The sequence below is a fragment of the Lagenorhynchus albirostris genome, chromosome 19 (genome assembly GCF_949774975.1).
Source record: "Lagenorhynchus albirostris chromosome 19, mLagAlb1.1, whole genome shotgun sequence".
Taxonomy (NCBI): Eukaryota; Metazoa; Chordata; class Mammalia; order Artiodactyla; family Delphinidae; genus Lagenorhynchus; species Lagenorhynchus albirostris.
In genome coordinates, this window is record NC_083113.1 from 48,721,403 (window position 1) to 48,746,081 (window position 24,679).

The following is a 24,679-nucleotide window of genomic DNA, read 5'->3' on the forward strand; positions in this document are numbered from 1 at the left end:
GTCTCCCCAAAATGAGCATCATTTTGAGCATCGTGTATTCCATTCACACCAGGGGAACTGATTTATAATTACCTTGATGGAGCCTGGAATTGAGATAAATGGATGTTCACATCCCATTTTCTTCTTAGGACATGAGTACATTGGGCACATACCACCAACAACTACTGTACAGGGTACAAGTGAGGTTTGCTTATTTCAGCTTGCTTGTAATGGATGTGCATTTCTAGGCCACTGATTCCAGCACAGCAGTGTTCATGGCAAACAGTGTATAAAGGGGGATTTAAATACAGGACAGCCAACATAACTGGATAGACTCTGCCTTGGTCTGCTTGGGTGGGTAACTGTAAATGAAGCCTGGGCATCTCCAGGTAGCGTCCTGGCTAATGAAAACTACGCTTGTGTTTGGATTTACTGATATCCAGGTACATTAAGCCAAACATATACTGAACTGGCACACAGAAAAACACATCTCTTATGAACAGCAAGAGAAGGAGTGACTAAAATGTCTCCTTTAGTTCTGAATTCTGTTTCCAATTTTATTGTGAGGGAGTCTGTTAGCAAAAAGATAAGCTTTAAGATTGAGATCTTCCAAGTAACGTTAGTTACCTATCAGAGCGTATCATCTACGAGGTGCTGTTAGCGGTTTGACTGAGTTGTAGGAGCATATACTTTACGTATCTTTCTGGGTTGGTTACGTGCAGCCATGGTGGTATTTGGACTGTTGACACATGATTTGTAAGAGGATTTAGTTTTCATTAAACTGCAACATGAGTACTGAAATGGAAATCTAATCTTAAAACTAGTACAGGACAATTTGCAAAAACATCTTAAAACATGAGTGTGGGGAATCTTGAAACGTTAGGAAGAATGCTTTTCCTGGTATCAGGAAAAAACACTGCAGGAAAAGCAGGGTCATTAGTAGCTGATTTGCTGAGCCAAATCAAGCTTCGTCACATGTTTATGGTGATCCAAAGAGTGTTATTTGCTAAGGGTGCAAATCCTATCCTTGTATTGAACTCTGAAGCCAGTGCTGGAATATAAAATAGATATCTTATTCTTTAGTCCTGGAAGGAAAATTCGGTATTTTTAGGTATTATTGATTCTAGCCTCTATATTGAGTTTATAAAGAAATCAAGGACCTGAGAGTCTGCAGCCTGTTGTTGCAGGGTCACTCAGGGCAAGTTGATTCTTAAGGTATTTAGAAACCAGTTAGATACACACACATACACGTGTGCACACACACATGAATATATGCATATACATATATGTGTGTATACACATATGTGTGTATGTATGCACGTGTGTATGTTGTGTGTGTGTGTGTGTGTGTGTGTGTGTGTATGTAGTGCTTTGAATGAAGTAAAAAAGCCCTGGAGTTATGGCTTCAAAGGCAGTCTCTGTGCTTTAGCCCACAGACATTGTGCAATCTTGGGCAAGCTCGCTTGCCTCGGGATATCATCTAGTTGTGAGGAACCTGAACTCAGTCTCTGATATCTTCTCTGCTAACAGTTTAGGGCCACCGTACCTTGTCCATGGGCATCTTCCACATCCGTGTGTACACTCACTCCTTGGAGACCTCAAGGCTTTCCAACACCACACGTAAACTGACAATTCCCAACTTCTGCCCCAAATTCTAGGTCTTCTTGACGTTTCTACTTGGATGGCAAATAGACATCTTAACCTTTCGGTCAGAAACTGAATTCATCCTCCACAAACAAACAAACAAATATCTAGTCCCCCAAACCTGCTCTTTCAACAGGCTTCTCATTTTAGCATATGGAAATCCCATCCTTCCAGTTTCAGTGCTGTAAACCTTGCTGCCCTGCTTGTCTCCTCTCCCTCACAGCACACATGCAATCCATTAGCAACCCAATTAGCTCTATTTTTCCAACTACATCAAGAATCTGACCTCTTCTCAGTACCTCTTCCATTAACACCTCAGTGTGAGTACCCTCATCTGTTTCCAGAATTACTCCCACTGGCTCCTGATTTTTCTCCCTCCTTCCTGGCTTACCAGCCACCTAGTATCTATTCTGATCATAGCATACAGATGCGTTTAAAACACAGCTGGGTATGAGGGGCTGTTGCCTCTTCTGACTTTGCAAATCTTAGAACTTTTGGACTCTTTCTATTCCCTTTTTTTCCTTCTTACAAATGTAAATTCTTTTCTGAGCATTTAATCTCTTAAAGCACTTTGTGAAATGCATCCAATAATAACCAACTCATGCTCTTAACATTCTGTTTTCCAATTACTTTCTGTAGAGCTACAATATGATGAGGTACATGAATTGTCTCAAAAATTGTGAGACATGATTGTTTACCAAATAATTTGCTATTTCATAATATGGCTTGCCATCTTTCCAGTTTGTAATATAATTTTCCTTACTGCTTATTCTCTAAACCAAGGCTCTACTAAGATTTAGATTTTAAGGATTTTAGCTGTGACCCCTGAAGAACCAGATGAAAAGCTAAGCAACCCCCAAATTCCAATGGCCTAAAAGAGCAAGCATTTATTTTTCATTCACACAAACTCCCACTGCAAGTTTGGAACGCTCCAGAGCGACTGGCCTCCATGTCACGGCTCAGCCTGGCACCTTCACAAGCCCTGTAGGCAGCAAAAACTGTTGGAAAGATGAGCTTCAGAAATTAAGTTCTTCCACCAAGAAGTTACACAAACAAGCTCCCAAACCAAACCCAGACAGCTGGTTCTAATTTCTAAGGCTTGGAGAATAAGGTATCAGAGAATGCCTGCCTCAGAAATCAACTGTTTTCACTTTATTTTGATAATCACAAACGAGTGTAAAGCCGTATGAATTGACTTTTTATCTTCCTGCCTAATATCAAAGTGATTTTCTTGAAAAAAAAATTCTTTTTGCCTCATTTTTGGGTCTGAGACTCTAAAGACAGAATAGCCAGCATGCTATGAACAGGTAAGGTTTTCAGTAAAACTTCAATAATCCTCTTAGAGGGAAAATGTGCTAGGTTATTATGGTTTGAACTCTACTCCAAGGTAATTCATGCCGGTTGTTAGCAGAACCTAAAAGTAAGACTACTGTCTGCCCCTCACCCGAACCCCTAGGCTGTTACTGCTGCAGTATCTTTCTCCATTCTTACCTTTGTTTTGCTTTTTTGAAAGGAAACAGCATCTATTTTTAGCTGCCAACTACCTCACCTCTCTTATCTTCTTAATGTCCTGCTGTCCTTTTGTTATTCCAACAAAGACTAACTATGGTTTCTATAAGAACTTTAGTTACATTTGATACCATAAAGCAGCCATGTCCCTCTCAATGTATGTATTTATACATAGTTGATCTAGCATTACCTGCAAACAAGTTATTTTGCCGTTAGTGAAATGTTTAAATCCAGGTGTTAGTCAAGGGAACTCTCTTTGCCAGGAAAAGAGGAACTGGCCGGAGCGACCAACCCCTTTAAAAATCTCTGTATTCCCTTTGATTTTATTCCTACTTGTATTGGGTCGGCCCAAAAGTTCATTCAGGTTTTTCTGTATCTTACGGAAAAACCCGAACGAAATTTTGGGCCAACCCAATACATTTGTAGTACAGAGGAGGAAAAATCAACACAAATGAAAGTGACTTGGTTTTGGACTGGTTCTCAATTCTATTAAAATAATGGATTTCTCCTATATTTACATGTTATTTACGTGTAGTGGTACAGAGTTCACAAGTTGTTTCAGATTGGTAACATCGACAAAGCTGGAATTAAAAACTGTGTTATCTGGCTTTCTTTTGTGCTATTTCCCCAAGCAATTTCCTAGATAATACAAAGTGAAGAGCATTATCTTTTTTTATCATGATCTGGTATTTATTTTGTCTCATTAAATAAATAGCTGTATTTGAGGCTAAGTGGTGCCCTTGGTTCCCCGCATGTCTGTAGCTACTTGAGGTTCCTTTTGTGTCCCTGCCCATGGGGCATCGCACATGGATTCATCTGTGGACTCTTCAAATATACTCCCAACATTAAAGAGGAGGGATTCTTTGTACAAGTAACTCTTTATGAATTGGTAAATTTTCCATTATTCTCAATTGGTGGGAAATGCTTTAGCACCTTGGATAGTGAGTGTTCTTGTGGTTTCAGGATTTTACTCATCTGACTTCCTACTAAGTTCAAGCATCAACTGGTCTTTCTTACCTTTCTCTTTTGCTGATCATACTCGCAGATTTTTTGTTTTTTGCCTTTTCCAGACTGTTTATATATATATATATATATATTTTAAACTGGGAGAAAATAATGTTATCTTTTTTTTTACAGCAGGTTCTTATTATTCATCAGTCTTATACACATCAGTGTATACATGTCAATCCCAATCGCCCAATTCATCACACCACCACCCCCACACCCCCGCAGCTTTCCCCCCTTGGTGTCCATACATTTGTTCTCTATATCTGTGTCTCAATTTCTGCCCTGCAAACCGGTTCATCTGTACCATTTTTCTAGGTTCCACATATATGCGTTAATATACGATATTTGTTTTTCTCTTTCTGACTTACTTCACTCTGTATGACAGTCTCTAGGTGCATCCATGTCTCTACAAATGACTCAATTTCGTTCCTTTTTATGGCTGAATAATATTCCATCGTATATATGTACCACATCTTCTTTATCCATTCGCTGTCGATGGGCATTTAGGTTGATTCCATGTCCTGGCTATTGTAAATAGTGCTGCAATGAACATTGGGGTGCATGCATCTTTTTGAATTATGGTTTTCTCTGGGTATATGCCCAGTAGTGGGATTGCTGGACCATATGGTAATTCTAATTTTAGTTTTTTAATGAACCTCCATACTGTTCTCCATAGTGCTTGTATCAATTTACATTCCCACCAACAGTGCAAGAGGGTTCCTTTTTCACCACACACTTCCCAGCACTTATTCTTTCTAGATTTTTTGATAATGGCCATTCTGACTGGCGTGAGGTGGTAACCTCATTGTAGTTTTGATTTGCATTTCTCTAATAATTAGTGATGTTGAGCAGTTTTTCATGTGCTTCTTGGCCATCTGTATGTCTTCTTTGGAGATTTGTCTATTTAGGTCTTCTGCCCATTTTTGGATTGGGTTGTTTGTTTTTTTAATATTGAGCTGCATGAGCCGTTTATATATTTAGGAGATTAATCCTTTGTCCGTTGATTCACTTGCGAATATTTTCTCCCATTCTGAGGGCTGTCTTTTCGTCTTGTTTATGGTTTCCTTTGCTGTGCAAAAGCTTTTAAGTTTCATTAGGTTCCATCTGTTTATTTTTCTTTTTATTTCCATTACTCTAGGAGGTGGATCAAAAACGATCTTGCTGTGATTTATGTCAGAGAGTGTTCTTCCTATGTTTTCCTCTAGGAGTTTTACAATGTCCAGTCTTACATTTAGGTCTCTAATCCATTTTGAGTTTATTTTTGTGTGTGGTGTTAAGGAGTGTTCTAATTTCATTCTTTTACATGTAGCTGTCCAGTTTTCCCAGCACCACTTATTGAAGAGACTGTCTTTTCTCCATTGTATATCTTTGCCTCCTTTGTCATAGATTAGTTGACCATAGATGCATGGGTTTATATCTGGGCTTTCTATCTTGTTCCATTGATCTATGTTTCTGTTTTGGTGCCAGTACCATATTGTCTTGATTACTGTAGCTTTGTAGTATAGTCTGAAGTCAGGGAGTCTGATTCCTCCAGCTCCGTTTTTTTCCCTCAAGACTCCTTGGCTATTCGGGGTCTTTTGTGTCTCCATACAAATTTTAAGATTTTTTGTTCTAGTTCCATAAAAAATGCCATTGGTAATTTGATAGGGATTGCATTGAATCTGTAGATTGCTTTGGGTAGTATAGTCATTTTCACAATATTTATTTTTCCAATCCAAGAACATGGTATATCTCTCCATCTGTTGGTATCATCTTTAATTTCTTTCATCAGTGTCTTATAGTTTTCTGCATACAGGTCTTTTGTCTCCCTAGGTAGGTTTATTCCTAGATATTTTATTCTTTTTGTTGCAATGGTAAATGGGAGTGTTTCCTTAATTTCTCTTTCAGATATTTCATCATTAGTATATAGGAATGCAAGAGATTTCTGTGCAATAGTTTTGTGTCCTGCAACTTTACCTAATTCATTGTTTAGCTCTAGCAGTTTTCTGGTGGCATCTTTAGGATTCTTTATGTATAGTATCATGTCATCTGCATACAGTGACAGTTTTACTTCTTCTTTTCCAATTTGTATTCCTTTTATTTCTTTTTCTTCTCTGATTGCCAAGGCTAGAACTTCCAAAACTATGTTGAATAATAGTGGTGAGAGTGGACATCCTTGTCTTGTTCCTGATCTTAGAGGAAATGCTTTCAGTTTTTCACCATTGAGAATGATGTTTCCTGTGGGTTTGTTGTATATGGCCTTATTATGTTGAGGTAGGTTCCCTCTATGCCCACTTTCTGGAGAGTTTTTATCATAAATAGGTGTTGAATTTTGTCAAAAGCTTTTTCTGCATCTATTGAGATGGTCATGTGGTTTTTCTTCTTCAGTTTGTTAATATGGTGTATCACATTGATTGATTTGTGTATACTGAAGAATCCTTGCATTCCTGGGATAAATCCCACTTGATCATGGTGTATGATCCTTTTAAAGTGTTGTTGGATTCTGTTTGCTGGTATTTTGTTGAGGAGTTTTGCATCTATATTCATCAGTGATATTGGTCTGTAATTTTCTTTTTTTGTAGTATCTTTGTCTGGTTTTGGTATCAGGGTGATGGTGGCCTCATAGAATGAGTTTGGGAGTGTTCCTTCCTCCGCAATTTTTTGGAAGAGTTTGAGAAGGATGGGTGTTAGCTCTTCTCTAAATGTTTGATAGAAGTCGCCTGTGAAGCCATCTGGTCCTGGACTTTTGTTTGTTGGAAGATTTTTAATCACAGTTTCAATTTCATGATTTGTGATTGGTCTGTTCATATTTTCTATTTCTTCTTGGTTCAGTCTTGGAAGGTTATATCTTTGTAAGAAGTTGTCCATTTCTTCCAGGTTGTCCATTTTATTGGCATAGAGTTGCTTGTAGTAGTCGCTTAGAATGCTTTGTATTTCTGTGGTGTCTGTTGTAACTTCTCCTTTTTCATTTCTAATTTTATCAATTTGAGCCCTGTCCCTCTTTTTCTTGATGAGCCTTGGCTAATGGTTTATCAATTTTGTTTATATTCTCAAAGAACCAGCTTTTAGTTTTATTGATCTTTGCTATTGTTTTCTTTGTTTCTATGTCATTTATTTCTGCTCTGATCTTTATGATTTCTTTCCTTCTGCTAACTTTGGGTTTTGTTTGTTCTTCTTTCTCTAGTTCCTGTAGGTGTAAGATTAGATTATTTATTTGAGATTTTTCTTGTTTTTTGAGGTAGGCTTATATAGCTATAAACTTCCCTCTTAGAACTGCTTTTGCTGCATCCCATAGGTTTTGGATTGTCGTGTTTTCATTGTCATTTGTCTCTAGGTATTTCTTGATTTCCTCTTTGATTTCTTCAGTGAACTCTTGGTTATTTAGTAATGTAGTGTTTAGCCTCCATGTGTTTGTGTTTTTTACATTTTTTCCCCTATAATTCATTTCTAATCTCATAGTGTTGTGGTCAGAAAAGTTGCTTGATATGGTTTCAATTTTCTTAAATTTACTGAGGCTTGATTTATGACCCAAGATGTGATCTATCCTGGAGAATGTTCCGTGTACACTTGAGAAGGAAGGGTAATCTGCTGTTTATGGGTGAAATGTCCTATAAATATCAATTAAATCTATCTGGTCTGTTGTGTCATTTAAAGCTTCTGTTTTCTTATCTATTTTCATTTTGGATGATCTGTCCATTGGTGTAAGTGAGGTGTTAAAGTCCCCCACTATTATTGTGTTACTGTCAATTTCCTCTTTTACAGCTGTTAGCGTTGCCTTATGTATTGAGATGCTCCTATGTTGGGTGCATATATATTTATAATTGTTATATCTTCTTCTTGGATTGATCCCTTGATCATTATGTAGTGTCCTTCCTTGTCTCTTGTAACATTCTTTATTTTAAAGTCTATTTTATCTGATATGAGTATTGCTACTCCAGCTTTCTTTTGATTTCCATTTGCATGGAATATCTTTTTCCATCCCCTCACTTTCAGTCTGAATGTGTCCCTAGGTCTGAAGTGGGTCTCTTGTAGACAGTATATATATGGGTCTTGTGTTTGTATCCATTCAGCCAGTGTCTGTTTTTTGGTTGGAGCATTTAATCCATTCACGTTTAAGGTAATTATTGATATGTATGTTCCTATGACCATTTTCTTAATCGTTTTGGGTTTGTTTTTGTAGTTCCTTTTCTTCTCTTGTGTTTCCCACTTAGAGAAGTTCCTTTAGCATTTGTTGTAGAGCTGGTTTGGTGGTGCTGAATTCTCTTTGCTTTTGCTTGTCTCTAAAGCTTTTGATTTCCCTGTCGAATGTGAATGAGATCCTTGCTGGGTAGAGTAATCTTGGTTGTAGGTTCTTCCCTTTCATCACTTTAAGTATATCATGCCACTCCCTTCTGGCTTGTAAAGTTTCTGCTGAGAAATCAGCTGTTAACCTTATGGGAGTTCCCTTGTATGTTATTTGTCATTTTTCCCTTGCTGCTTTCAATAATTTTTCTTTGTCTGTAATTTTTGCCAATTTGATTAGTATGTGTCTGGGCATGCTTCTCCTTGGGTTTATCCTGTATGGAACTCGCTGTGCTTCCTGGACTTGGGTGGCTATTTCCTTTCCCGTGTTAGGGAAGCTTTTGACTATAATCTCTTCATATATTTTCTCAGGTCCTTTCTCTCTCTCTTCTCCTCTGGGACCCCTATAATGCGAATGTTGTTGCATTTAATGTTGTCCCAGAGGTCTCTTAGGCTGTCTTCATTTCTTTTCATTCTTTTTTCTTTATTCTGTTCTGTAGCAGTGAATTCCACCATTCTGTCTTCCAGGTCACTTATCCGTTCTTCTGCCTCAGTTACTCTGCTATTGATTTCTTCTAGTTTAGTTTTCATTTCAGTTATTGTGCTGTTCATCTCTGTCTGTTTGTTCTTTAATTCTTCTAGGTCTTTGTTAAACATTTCTTGCATCTTCTCGATCTTTGCCTCCATTCTTTTTTCGAGATCCTGGATCATCTTCACTATCATTATTCTGAATTATTTTTCTGGAAGGTTGCCTATGAAGGTTGTTCATTTAGTTGTTTTTCTGGGTTTTATCTTGTTCCTTCATCTGGTACATAGCCCTCTGCCTTTTCATCTTGTCTATCTTTCTGTGAATGTGGTTTTTGTTCCACAGGCTTCAGGATTGTAGTTCTTCTTGCTTCCACTCTCTGTCCTCTGGTGGACGAGGCTATCTAAGAGGCTTGTGCAGGTTTCCTGACGGGAGGGACTGGTGGTGGGTAGAGCTGGGTGTTGCTCTGGTTGGCAGAGCTCAGTAAAACTTTAATCTGCTTGACTGCTGATGGGTGGGGCTGTGTTCCCTCCCAGTTGGTTGTTTGGCCTGAGGCAACCCAACACTGAAGCCTACCTGGGCTCTTTGGTGGGGCTAATGGCAGACTCTGGGAAGGCTCACTCCAAGGAGTATTTCCCAGAACTTCTGCTGCCAGTGTCCTCGTCCCCACGGTGAGCCAGAGCCACCCCCGCCTCCGCAGGAGACCTGCCAACACTAGCAGGTAGGTCTGGTTCAGTCTCCCCTGGGTTCACTGCTCCTTCCCCTGGGTCCTGATGTGCACACTACTTTGTGTGTGCCCTCCAAGAATGGAGTCTCTGGTTCCCCCAGTCCTGTCAAAGTCCTGCCATCAAATCCCACTAGGCTTCTAAGTCTGATTCTCTAGGAATTCCTCCTCCCATTGCTGAACCCCCAGGTTGGGAAGCCTGATGTGGGGCTCAGAACCTTCACTCCAGTGGGTGGACTTCTGTGGTATAAGTGTTCTCCAGTCTGTGAGTCACCCACCCAGCAGTTATGGGATTTGATTTTACTGTGATTGTGCCCCTGCCACCGTTTCATAGTGGCTTCTCCTTTGTCTTTGGATGTGGGGTATCTTATTTGGTGAGTTCCAGTGTCTTCCTGTTGATGATTGTTCAGCAGCTAGTTGTGATTCTGGTGTTCTCACAAGAGGGAGTGAAAGCACTTCCTTCTACTTAGCCATCTTGGTTCAGCAAACCATACTTGCAGTTTTAAAATTAATAATTTGACAGAACTGACCAAAAGCCACTACTTATTCACACTAGAAGGATTGAATTATTAATTTTTTTGTGAGGGAATTATTAATTTTTTTATTGTATCAAATAGAGGTAGGAGTCAATTCTCTAAGAAGGACAATCCTTGAAATTCAGGTTAATTTATTTTGAAACTTTTCCACCAGGTAATTCTGTACTCTTGGGCAATTTACTTTACCTTTGTGTATATATATCTTTATTAGATGCATGGAGTGTTATACCACACAATACTTAATGCATAAGCAATATGTTCAATTTTATTTTCACTTCTATGGAAAAGGTATCATATAATCTTAAGATAATCCTATGATTAATATCTTTTCTAAGGCAAGGTCAAAAAGAAGCTTGTAGGTGATCCCATGAGTGGCCATTCTGCGAGGTGTAAGAACAAAGCCAAACACTTCTGGTGTCAGTTTCCTTGTACCTGTGCTAGAGAATCTGCTCAAATGATAACATTTTCTGAAAAAAAACATCAATTAGGATTCAAGGTTAAATATACCATTCATTAGAAAATTGGACCTCAAGGTTTAATTTTAAAACTTACTTAAAGGATATGTGCAAAATATATTAGTTCAGAATTAAAAAGATGTTGTTATGACTTCTACTCCCAGGAATGATGTAATAGACACAGCAGGCAAGTGTGTCCATTGCAAAAAGAAATGCCTAATAAAATAAAAAAATTTTTTTGAAAATATCAGAGAGCTGTGGAGGCACAGGGATTAGATGAACCAAAATTCCATGGAGGAGAGAAAGTATCAGAGGTGAGGTAGTGATCTCCAGCTTTTTTTTTTTTTTTAAGTTGGGGGAGGGGCATTTCCTGATTCTGGGTGTGAACTAGGAGCTTACACAGACAGAAATCCTATCTTGGGGGAGAGAATAAACAACAATGATTTTCCTGGTCATGCAGGGCTGATATAACAATAACAATGTCAGGCATTTTTTCCATGGAAAATTTGCACTGATCCTTGTATATAATGGCAGCTAGGGGTCTTGGTCAAAATGTTTTGAGAGGTAGAATGAAACATCCTGCAGCCTTGAGGTACGTAGGGAATAAAGATCCATCTGGGAGAAAACACAAAATTGGTCTTTCCAGTAAGATTTTTGGGGGCAGATTTTGAAACTAGTAGAGGTGGGAGGTAGAGGGCTGGACTGGAAACTCTGAAAGCAGAGATGGGTCTCTCACAGAGCTTTCCAGGGCTGAGGAAACAGAGACCCTTCAGGCTAGCAAGTGATATTTATTAGTTTCATTGAGCATTTTGATTCCTAGAGAAAGGACTTCTATCATTATAATTCTACTTAAAGCATACCTTAAAATATTTGATTGCATGTGCATAGTGAGACTAATTTTATAGAGAACTTCCACATACTTTATTTCTTTTGTTTGAGCCCTTCTAACCTTGTCTGATATGTAGTTGTGGGGTAATTATGCTGATTCCGTACAGGAGGAACCTGGGGTTCAGACAGTTTAAGAGGGAGGCTCAGTAATAAGAATGAGAGCTGGGGTAGAATGCAGGTGTTTTGACTGCTCATCCAGTGGCCATGCATTATAGACATCTAGGCAACTATTTTAACCGGTTACTCAGGAACTCTTAGCTGTACTTTATATATATATATATATATATATATATATATATATTTTTTTTTTTTAGCTTTTGGCTGCACTGCGTGGTATGTGGGATCTTAGTTCCCCGACCAGGAATTGAACCCGTGCCCCCTGAAGTGGAAGCACAGAGTCTTAACCGCTGGGCCACCAGGGAAGTCCCTCTTAGCTGTACTTTAAATTTCATTGTGCAAATGGACCATTTTTGAATAACTGGTATTTACAAAAGTTGATCCTTCACTGGCAGTTACAACAAACAAACTGTTCAGAGCCACTGGGATCAATATTATTCTCCCTTGGAACTTGGATTAAATAAACTGGTATTGAAGATGAGAAGGTAAAAAGCATGGGGGCATGAATTTTGGTTTCAGGATACCAATTACAGCCAGAGTTTCACAGTGAATTATTTATATTTCTGTCACCTGAGGACTTCCAGAGGGCAATTGGGTTAATTCACATACTGTAATTCTCCAATTCTAATAAACTGTGGAGAGTTCTTAATTGGTAATTAGAAAATGATTATACCTTTTCAGTAAAAGCCACATTTCTTTGACTATATTGATGTGATTATGCAATTACATTTCAAATTAGCTTGAATAATGTTCAACACAGGAATTCTAATTCCGTTCTGGTCTGCCAGGTAACTTTGGCATGGGCAGATTTATGGGTGTCCTGAAGAATAAGCACACTGTTCCTCGTCCCCACGGTGAGCCATAGCCACCCCTGGCTGGTTGAGTGGTTTCTCAACTCGTTCTAGTGTTCTTTGCAACACGTGGGGTGGCAGCAGGGGTTTAATTTCACTGTTCAGTCTTAATTTTGTACATAATTCCCTTTTAATTATGACTTAAGTCTTTAATTTTTATGGAAACCAAGTGGCTCTATTTCAATATTATTTTCTTTTACTTAATAAGAACATACTAAGAGGGAAGAGATATGGGAACATATGTATATGTATAACTGATTCACTTTGTTATAAAGCAGAAACTAACACACCATTGTAGAGCAATTATACTCCAATAAAGACGTAAAAAAAAAAAGAACATACTGTAGTTAATCAAGAAATACCTCTAATGTACATTTACAATGATCAGACCAAGAAGGAGAATTTATTAATAATAATAATAATAACAATAATAAATTGGTTATTCCAAAATGTAGCAATCCACATAAATAGAGCTCTGGAGAGTTGATAAAGAGTAGAGATTTGATAGAGTTCAAACAGTGGCACTTTTGAGAATCTAAGAGGATGAGAACCTAAATGGGGACATTGGGATAGTAAGTTTTAGCGTTGCCCAGGTTAAACTGGGATATGTGGTAACCCTAATCATGGTTATGTCTATGTATGTGTAATATATGGCTTTGTGCTACATAGACCTACTTGTACCTAAGTGAAAAAATCAACATATATGCCTTTCTGTATATGCATTCACTTCAGTGGCTACTCTGTGCCAGGCACACTGGGAAATGGATATACTGAGTTCAATGAGACTCAGCCCCAGGGCTTGCAGAAACCGTATCTTGTGAACGTGGTAAATCCTGAGGGATAGGTACAGATGACTGAGGTGGAGGAGCGTGTGTGTGCTGGGGGCAGATGCCGTCAACGGCTGTACTTCTCCAGCCAGCTCCACTACATCCCTGCCTTAGTCTTTGATGCTGATGTTTCAAACTGGTATAAACACCTCACACTGGCGTTTGAATTAGTTTGTTTCTAACATTGTATGGGCGTATCAGGAAAATGCCTCTAGTTTTCAAAAGGACGGGACTGGGCATGTATGATTCATTTAAAGCTGCACTGTCCACTACAGTAGCCACATGTGGCTATTTAATTTAAGTTAGTGAAAATTAAATCAGATTAAGAGTTCAGTTCCTCAGGTGTACTAGTCACATCTCAAGTGCTCAGTAGCTGAATGTGGCTGACGGACACCAAATTGAACAACACCACGTGGAACATTTTCTTCATCTTAGAAGTTTCTCTAGGAGAGCACTGATTTGACGAATCCCATACCTCTAAATGCACATAGTAATTTCCTTTCCCCTTTAATAGCAGCATGTTTAGACCATTGCACATTCTGCCAAGAGTCTGTGAAATGTTTTCATTCACTCATTTACTCATACAGCACATATTCATTAAGTACCTAATATGTGCCAGACACAGGAATGAAGAAGATAGAAAAAGGACATGCATGTTATTCTCATTTAATTAAAACAATTTAGGTATTGTTAGGTATTGTTAAAACAATTTAGGTATTCCAATGATTAAGCCTTCTACTGGGGAGCAAATTAATTAATGTTCAGCTTCCTAACATGGCACAATTGGGAAGTAACAAATACAGCATAAAATATGGGCAAGGAATGTAAAATAGGAAAGTATAGTGATCAGTGATGTCAGAGCACCTCTACCATTGCTTATTGATTTTCTTCTTTCATTTTCTGAAAAGCTATTATTTAATAACATCAAAACTCAAGAAGATGACTGAAGGTTATAAAAAAGTGTACCTGAGAGTAACTTTCAAATGAGATAAGTAGGCAGACCCAGAAAATTCACAAGAACATTTGAGCAACATAGCAATTAATGGATTATAAGCCATACAAGATAACATCTGCAAAGACACAGCAAATTATGGTCTATGCAGGCTTTTAAAATTAGTGATAAAGAAATATAATCACGTACAATTACCCTTTCAGACTCTGATGTCAACTTTTACATTCAGTGTACTAAAAAGGCAAAACAAAACCTGGCTGTATTTGAAGAGGTAGTTAGTTTGATCCAGTGGTGAGAAGAGATTATGGTTCCAAAATAGCCTGCCCGTCTGGAGGATTTACCTAGGATTTAAGGGCATTAGTGTGGAAAGCTAGGGTTAAACAGTAGAATGAGTTGCCTAGGGAAGGTTAATCTACTTCCTATTTCTCAAGGTCACTTTGCTGAGAATAAGAGTGGAATTGGACTGAGGGTTGTTTGTAAGATGGCATGAGAAGGGAACAGGGTTTGATATGTCAGCCATTTCCCCCAAACTCCATGTGAGATCAATATACCTTTGATTTAAAAACCCTCGCCATCTCTTCTCAAAGCCAAGTTATCTACAGTATTGATTTCCCAGGTATTGTCAGGTTGGTTTCCTGAGACCATGTCTTCTGTGAGTTGCCTCAAAGTTTCTCCTTCTCTGCCGTTAGTGGGGACTTCCATGCCATTAAATGCAATGATACTTCTTTAGTCTACACCTCCCTCCATCTTCAGGGAACACCTGCCACTTAAAGCAATTTCCTCACTTAAAGCGATCTCTCCTTCTGGCATCCATGGCACCACACCAGTTTGACAACATCCCATTTTATTCTAGCTCCACAGCTATCATCTTGATTGGAGACACCAACAACTTTGGGTTACTGCCTCCTCCCTGCTCCACCCAGTTGTCACTCTTGTTGTAAATTATAAATTTATAATATAAATTTGTTCATAGCATTTTCCACTAAGAGCCTCTGGTGACTTGCCATTGCATTTAATTAATTAATTAATTAATATTTGGCTGCGTGCGGGCTTTCTCTAGTTGCGACAAGCGGGGGCTACTCTTCGTTGCGGTGCGCGGGCTTCTCATTGCGGTGGCTTCTCATTGTGGAGCACGGGCTCTAGGTGCCCGGGCTTCAGTAGTTGTGGCACGTGGGCTCAGTAGTTGTGGCTCACAGGCTCTAGAGTGCAGGCTAGTTGTGGCGCCGGGCTTAATTGCTCCGCTGCATGTGGGGTCTTCCCGGACCAGCACTTGAACCCGTGTCCCCTGCATTGCCACGCAGATTCTTAACTACTGTGCCACCAGGGAAGCCCTCTATTCTGTTTAACTGGAATATTTTTCCATCTTTGTGCCATGTCACATTGTCATAATTAATATAGTTTTATAATGAGTCTTAATAACTAGTAATGTGAACCCTTCAACTTTGTTTTCAAAATTATCTTAGGTATCTGTGGACTTTTAATTCACATACATATTTTAATATCAACTTTTCAATTTCCACAATATAAAAATACAGCTGGGATTTTCCTTTGGATTGTGTTGAATGAATATATCAGTTTAGAAGGAAGTATTATCTCTATAATATATTGTCTTGAAATTCATAGACATTTGTCCTGTTTGTTTCACTCTTTTATATTTTCTCTCAATAATGTCTTTAGTTTTCTGTGAAGAAGTGTTGTATGTATTCTGTTAGGGTAATCCTTAAGTATTCTTTATGCTTTTGTAACTATCACTTAAAAAACTCATTTTCTACCTCTTCCCGGTAGATAATAATGAAACTTTTTCATTCTGACTTTAATGAGCAATTTTGCTAGGTTCACTTATTCATTTTAATAGTTTTTCTGTGGAATGTTTTTGGATATGCCAGATGAACAACTGTGTGGTCTGTGACCAATCATAGGGATATTTACTTTTCCATTCTTTATGCTTTGGTAGTTCTTTTACTTACCCACATGCGTAGCCAAGGACCTAAACTATTACAATGTGGAAGAGAAGAGGTGATAGAGGGTGTTTTGTCATGTTCCTGATCGTAGGAGGTGAGATTTCAATATTTTACCGTTAAGTATGATGTTTGCTGTAGGTGTTTTGTAGATGAGCCTCAATATCAAACTAATGTTAGATTCTTTTATTTCTAGTTTGCTAAGTTTCTGTAATGAACTTTTTCAAGTGCTTTTTCTGGCATCTATTGAAAAGACCTTTTTTTTTTCTTTTCTTCTTCCAGTGTGGTGAATTGTTTGGCTTTTCTTTCTCCCTCCCTCCCGCCTTTTCTTCTTTCTTTCTTTCTTTCTTCCTTCCTTTCTCTTTCCTCCCTCCCTCCCACCCTCTGTTTCTTCCTCTCCCTCTCCCTTCCTTCCTTCTTTCCTTCCTCCCTCTCTTCCTCCCTTCCTCCCTGCCTTCCTCCCTTCCTCCCTTCCTCCCTTCCTCCCTTCCTCCCTTCCTCCCTCTCTCTTTCTCTCCCTCTCTCTTTCTCTCTCTCTCTCTTTCTTTCTTTCTTTCTTTCAACTGTGGGAACAACGTTGCATTCATGGATTGTGATGCATTCCTGGATCCAATTCAATGGATTGTGATGTATTTATTACCTTTTTAATATATCGATGGCTTATATTGAAATCAATTTTGCAACTATGCTCATGATGGTTATTAGTCTGTAATTCACTTTTCTTGCAATGTCCTTTCCAGATTTTAATATGAAAGTTAGGTTGGCCTCATTGCATAAATTGGGGGTATATGTCCTCCTTATTTTGGATTAAAAAAATCCTTCTGACCTGTGTATCACATGAACTATCAAATGCCTGAAGGAAAAGGGGCCCAGAATGTTAAGTTCACTTCTCTGGGCTTCATTCCTCTCCAGTAATGTGTTCCTTGAGTCCTGGCTGCCTTGGTAGCTCTCTGATATCTTCAACCTGAAGTTTTCTGTATTTTATTCATCTTTTAAAGATTTTCTTGGTGAGAGGTTCCTTTTGCCACAGGCTGGCCTACCATGGGAAGTGAAAGCCTCCCTCATTTTTAACCCCCATCTCCAGTTCTTGCTATTTTTCACAAAGGGCAGACAAATCAAGAATTTTTCAGCTTGTGTGTTACAAGTATTCATTAGAGACTTGTAGACTGCTGTCTGTGCTCACCTTCTCATGGTTGAATGCTTTAGGAATGAAGAAGAATATTTACTGAGACAAATGCTTCTGTCAGCTTGACAATGCTCTTTTCAAACTGGGTGCCTCTCAAAGCAAGCTCTGCATGGTTCATTACCCCTTTGCTGCCCTACCCTCATCTTTAAAGATTTGCTTTAGATGATGCTAGTCTGCAGAGGTTTCTGTTTTCTGGTATATACAAGTTTTAGTTGTTTTAGAAGTCTTAGAAAAGTTAAGAAACATGTTCTTCATAGTGAAGAATGCTTATTTTAATCTTGATTAGAATCTCTTATAAACCTGCCCTGGAGGGATTTCTTTGGGTAAAATCTGGTTAGATGTTAAATCAGGCAGAAAGGCACAGACACACACAAACTAATTCTAAAAGGTGAAATCAAATTTTAACAAATAATATTTTCACAGGGAATGATGTCAGCAAGATGGCAGAATAGGAGTCTCCTGTTTGTATCCCTACTCAGCAATAATAAGTTGGCAGCCATCTTGGACAGAAGTGCCTTAGTGGGAGATTTGGAATCCAGGTAGGAGATTGTTAAATCCTACTAGAGCCCAAGCCCAGTGAGGGCTGTTTTGAGAAGGCAGATCCATGCCCAGGCTGCTGAATTGCCAACTGTGGTCCCAGCTAGACCCAGAAACAGCTCCTTCCCCTGTGGATATTATATCTCGTTTTGGCCGTGGTCCTGCCACCAGCACAAATTTGTTACAGAATCCAGCAGGAGTGATGCCTGCCTGTGCCTCAGGTATATACTAATGGAACAGAATCGACAGCTCAGAAATAAACCCACATGTACACAGTTAATTCATAATTGACAAGGGAGCCAAGAATACTCAGTGGAGGAAGGATAGTCTCTTCAATACATGGTGTTGGGAAAACTGGACAGCTACATGTAAAAGAATGGTATTAGAACACTTCCTAACACCATATACAAAAATAAACTCCAAATGGATTAAAGACCTAAATGTAAGACCAGACACTATAAAACTCTCAGAGGGGGCTTCCCTGGTGGCGCAGTGGTTAAGAATCCACCTGCCAATGCAGGGGACACGGGTTCAAGCCCTGGTCTGGGAAGATCCCACATGCCGCGAAGCAACTAAGCCCGTGTGCCACAACTACTGAGCCTGTGCTCTAGAGTTCACGAGCCACAACCACTGAGCCCACATGCCACAACTACTGAAGCCCATGTGCCGAGAGCCTGTGCTCTGCAACAAGAGAAGCCACCGCAATGAGAAGCCCACGCACCACAACAAAGAGTAACCCCTGCTCACCGCAATGAGAGAAAAGCCCATGCACAAAAATGAAGACCCAGCGCAGTCAAAAATAAAATAAATAAATTTTTTTAAAAAAGAAATACTTAAAAAAATAAACAAAAACCAAACTCTTAGAGGAAAACATAGGAAAAACACTCTTTGACATAAACCACAGCAAGATCCTTTTTGACCCACCTCCTAGAGTAATGAAAATAAAAACAAAAATAAATAAATGGGACCTAATGAAACAAAAGCTTTTGCACAGCAAAGAAAATCATAAACACGATAAAAAGACAACCCTCAGAATGGGAGAAAATATTTGTAAATGAAACAATGGACAAAGGGTTAATCTCCAAAATATACAAACAGCTCACGGAGCTCAATATCAAAAAAACAAACAACTCAATTAAAAAATGGGCAGAAGGGCTTCCCTGGTGGCGCAGTGGTTGAGAGTCCGCCTGCCGATGCAGGGAAAACGGATTCGTGCTCCGGTCCGGGAAGATCCCACATGCTGCAGAGTGGCTAGGCCCGTGAGCCATGGCCGCTGAGCCTGCGCCTCCGGAGCCTGTGGTCCGCAATGGGAGAGGCCACAACAGTGAGAGGCCCGCGTATGGCGCAAAAAAAAAAAAAAAGGGCAGAAGACCTAAATAGACATTTCACTAAAGAAGAGATACAGATGGCCAAGAGGCACATGAAAAGATGTTCAACACCACTAATTACTAGAGAAATGCAAATCAAAACTACAATGAGGTTACCACCGCATGCCGTTCAGAATGGCCATTATCAAAAAATCTAGAAAGAATAAATGCTGGAAAGGGTGTGGTGAAAAAGGAACCCTCCTGCACTGTTGGTGGGAATGTAAATTGATACAACCACTATGGAGGTTCCTTAAACGACTAAAAATAGAATTACCATATGATCCAGCAATCCCACTACTGGACATATACCCAGAGAAAACCATAATTCAAAAAGACGCATGCACCCCAATGTTCATTGCAGCACTATTTGCAATAGCCAGGACATGGAAGCAACCTAAATGCCCATCGACAGACGAATAGATAAAGAAGATGTGGTACATATATACAATGGAACATTACTCAGCCATAAAAATGAACGAAATTGGGTCATTTGTTGAGACGTGGATGGATCTAGAAACTGTCACACAGAGTGAGGTCAGAAAGAGAAAAACAAATATTGTATATTAATGCATATATGTGGAACCTAGAAAAATGGTACAGATGAACTGGTTTGCAGGGCAGAAATTGAGACACAGATTTAGAGAACAAATGTGTGGACACCAAGGGGGGAAAGAGGCAGGGGGTGGGAGTGGTGATGTGATGAACTGGGTGATTGGGATCGACCTGTATACACTGCTGTGTATAAAATGGATGACTAATAAGAACCTCCTGTGTAAAAAAATAAAATAAAATTCAGAAGTTCAAAAAAAAATCAAAAGAAAAAAGAGACATGTACCACAATGTTCATTGCAGCACTATTTACAGTAGCCAGGACGTGGAAGCAACCTGAATGTGCATCCACAGATGAATAGATAGAGAAGATGTGACACATATATACAATGGAATATTACTCAGCCATAAAAAAATGAGATTGGGTTATTTGTGGTGAGGTGGATGGACCTAGAGTCTGTCATACAGAGTGAAGTAAGTCAGAAAGAGAAAAACAAATACTGTATGCTAACACATATATATGGAATCTTAAAAAATGGTACTGATGAACCTAGTGGCAGGGCAGGAATAAAGACATAGACATAGAGAGTGGACTTGAGGACATGGAGGAGGGGGACGGGGAAGCTGGGGTGAAGTGAGAGTAGCATCGACATATATACACTGCCAAATGTAAAATAGATAGCTAGTGGTAAGCAGCCGCATAGCACAGGGAGATCAGCTCCGTGCTTTGCGATGACCTAGAGGGGTGGGATAGGGAGTGTGGGAGGGAGGCTCACGAGGGAGGGCATATGGGGATATATGTATGTATGCATATGACTGATTCACTTTGTTGTACAACAGAAACACAGCATTGTGAAGCAATCATACTCCAATAAAGATCTATTAAAAAAACATTTTGAAGTAAATTGTATTACATTTAAAAAAATAAAACACAGGTTGGCTTTTTGTAGTTTTCACTGAGGCTCAAATCAGGAATGTAGGAAATGTAATTTAAGGCATAAATGTATCCCTTAATCTCTCATCTTTGATACTTGAGTTTAAATCTCAGAATCGAACTTCAGTTATTGAATGATAATCAGCCTTTCTGGCTTTTCCTTACTGTCAACTTCTACTTTCTATTGACATTTTAATCTGTTGCTTTACTGAAGGCCTTTTCAATAAGTGTGAGTATCCTTCATAAGCAAAATTGCCAGATTTAGAAAATAAAAATAAAGTGTAAGTATATCTTATGCAATATTTGAGAGCTACTTATATTAAAAATCTGTTGTTTATCTAAGATTCAGACTTAATGGGGCATCCTGTATTTAGCTGGCAATCCTATTCTTAGGGCAAGAAAAAAATAAAGTTGAAATTGCATTTTTCATAAGTAGTCAGAAAACAAGGAGACAGATATTCTGGCTGAGAATTTGGTGTTTTCTATAGATTTTCTTTGTCCATGCCCTCGCTCACACTTTTGTGAGCTACTCTTCATGATAATCTGTACTAACCAGACTCTTTTAATTTGTGGAAGAATTTTGTCAATGTGAGAATTTAAACATGTTCAATTTATAAGACTTCTTTTCTCTTTTTTTTTCCAAATGAACAAATCAAAAATTTATTCTAGACTGTTGCTCATACACTGCCACATTCCTTCTGTGTGGTCTGGACCAATCTATAGCTAACAAGTGACCAAATAGAGTTGCATGATAAGACAGACTTCTTTTCTTTATTTGAATACCCCAATTATAGGCCAAATCCAAATTTTTTTTTTTTTTTTTTTTTTTTTTTGTGGTACACGGGCCTCTCACTGTTGTGGCCTCTCCCGTTGCGGAGCACAGGCTCCGGACGCGCAGGCTCAGCGGCCAGCTCCGTGGCATGTGGGATCTTCCCAGACCAGGGCACGAACCCGTGTCCCCTGCATCGGCAGGCAGACTCTCAACCACTGCGCCACCAGGGAAGCCCCCTAAAATCCAAAATTTTACATAGTATTTGGTATATATTTTATGAGGATTAAATACATCATTTATGTCAGACGTTACATTCCAACCTGAAGATTCAGATTTCCTGAATGGATATCTGCACAGGCCTTCTGACCAAGTCCAGAGATCAGTATTCATTAGGGAGAAGTTCAATGGCATAGAAGAAAGGGCACTGAGAATTAGGATATTTATATCCTGATCTTGGCATTGCCCCTGGGAAAGTAGCATCAATCTTGTGTCTCTGTTTCTCAATCTGTTAAACGAGGCAATTGGACTACATCTGCATTTCACAAAGTGCTCTAAGAACTGTCTTTGTAACAGTGCTTCTGGGGTCAGGAAAATTGTTAAAAAAACTGAATACTCCATGGGGTATTCAAACTATAATATTAAAGTTTATATATATATAATACCTAATATAAGTAATATATCAACATTAGATATTACATATGTTATATGATGCATATAAAATCTAATATTATAATATTAAAGTTTATATATAATATTTATTATATATTATATTAAATATATATTCTATTAATATTATAAATTTATAAAAGTATACATTTTAGCAACCACGAAGCTCTGAGAAGCATGTGGGGTCAAAAGAACAACAAACCACAGACAATACAAAGTTTGCATTCTGCAAACTTTTTGACTACAAAGCCTCTTCTGAGAAAGCTGTTAGCGTCATATGGGCCACCTGGAGGATACTGGATTTGATGAGTATAATATCCTCTTCAGCTCCAACATGCTATAGATATCCTTAGAAAGATCTGGCTTTGGTGAAATGCAATAATGGCTCATCTTTCAGGAGGCTGAGGTGCTTTGGCTCAAACTGTGCAAACAGTGAGGAGACCTGGAATATTCACAGTACGCAGTGACGATAGGGAGGCTGGTGAGCCTCTATTTTAAAATTTTTAATTAAAAATTTTTTTTAAAAATTAATTTATTTTTGGCTGTGTTGGGTCTTTGTTGCTGTGCATGGGCTTTTTCTAGTTGTGGCGAGCGGGGCCTACTCTTCGTTGCGGTGCGTGGGCTTCTCGTTGTGGTCGCTTCTCTTGTTGTAGAGCACAGGCTCTAGGCGCGAGGGCTTCAGTAGTTGTGGCTCACGGTCCTTTTGTTTTATTTATAGACAACATCGACACCATCGCCAGCATCTTCTTTGGCTTTTAGGAAGGCTGCATTTATTCAGGTGTAATCTTCCCTTTTCAATTTTATTTTGATTTGATTTGATTTGATTTGACGAGGGTGTTGTAACGGGAAGTTTTGTGTTAAAACAGAGAGAGAACACAATTTAAGTTTTCTGAAGGAGTAGTGCCTCCCTTTTTTCACCTCTCAACTCCTGGTCTGTTCTCCTTTGAGTGCTCTCTTAATGCCTCGCTGGGGCCTCAGAAATTAAAATGTCACTTTTATTACTATTATTCTGATTTTCTAATTTGGGATATTTTCTCAATTCATATTTATGTCACATATGAGTTTAAAAAACTGAGCTCTTTATTTTATAGTCAAAATCTTAAGTCTTCTGGCTTTTGGCAGAAAATCATCAGCTTTTTAAGTTACTCATGTGGCTTCTGAGAAATGGGGCTGCTGTGATTGATGTCTCGGCCGCAAAATACCTAGTCTGTTTAAAACATGGTAGAGAGATGAGGAAGCACGTGTGTCCACATTGTCTTATGAGCTGAATTAGATCTCCTCAAATTCACATGTTTAAGTCTTAACCGTACCTAAGAATGTGACTGTATTTGGAGATGGGGTTTTAAAAGAGGCAATTAAGTTAAAATGAGGTCATTAGGATGGGTCCTAACCCAATATAAGAAGCAGAAATTAGGACAGAGGCACATATAGAGGGAAGACCATGTGAGGACACAGGGAGAAGGTGGCCATCTACAAGCCAAGGAGAGGGGCCTCAGAAGAAATCAACCCTGCTGACACCTTGATCTCAGACTTCTAGCCTCCAGAATTGTGAGAAAAACTGCTTTGTTGAAGCCACCAAGCCTGTGGTATTTGTTAATGCAGCCTGAGGAGGCTAAAACACACAGGTATCCCTGGAAGCAGACTCTCACCACTTCCCATACACAGGTGAGATTGTTGCCTGGAAAATGTAATACTTTTGGTCAGAGAAATGTTCACCTGGTTTCTCAACTCCTATGCTGATGTAATAATATTGGCAATATCTTTAGCACGTTTCCTAGAGGGGATGAGCAATGAATAAGTAACTTGATAAAGAAATAGCATCCAAATAAACGGGTGTTTCTTTTCACAGACGCCTTCCACTGCCCATGGGAACAGTTCTTCTCATCCCTTTTCTGACAAAGGAATATCATAGAGACAAAATTGAAAAATACTTCCCCATGTGAAGGAGCTTTGGTTCAGCTGCAGAGTTAAACTCACATCTGCACTAAATTGGAATTGGCTATGAATGATTACAAATGAAAATCTGTTGTTGCTGAAGGATCTTATTTGCAACAAAAGACAAGAACAGGTATTTCGTAGTGTCACTGTGTTCTAGTATGTGGTCTTTATACCTGGGCTCCCGATTGCTTTCCTGTGCCTTGTTAAATTTATTGCTTTTCTGGACCTTGTACAAGAAAAATTGCTTTAAAAAACGATAAGCTCTGGGCAGTATGACAAACTCCTGTATACACTTTTACCTTTTCTTCTGAACTCATTGAATTTGTGCATTAAAAAATTACCATTATTTGTTAAAAATTATATTAAAAATTACCATTCTCCTCCCTTTTGCCTAAACATATTTAGTCTCTTATTTGAATTACCTTTATATCTTTGTTTCAGAATTTAACTTGAACTTATATTAAACCTTTAATCAAATACAGAAATGATTCCTTCC

General features: G+C 38.8%; 1 protein-coding gene and 1 pseudogene across 4 annotated transcripts in view; both read left to right on the top strand.

Moving 5' to 3' along the window:
* The window catches only part of TERF2IP (TERF2 interacting protein), a 169,337-nt gene that overhangs the window by 106,377 nt on the left and 38,281 nt on the right, over window positions 1-24,679 (top strand). The window lies entirely within an intron of this gene.
* Window positions 1-24,679, top strand: part of LOC132510163 (ADP-ribosylation factor 1-like) — a 100,320-nt pseudogene that overhangs the window by 62,730 nt on the left and 12,911 nt on the right.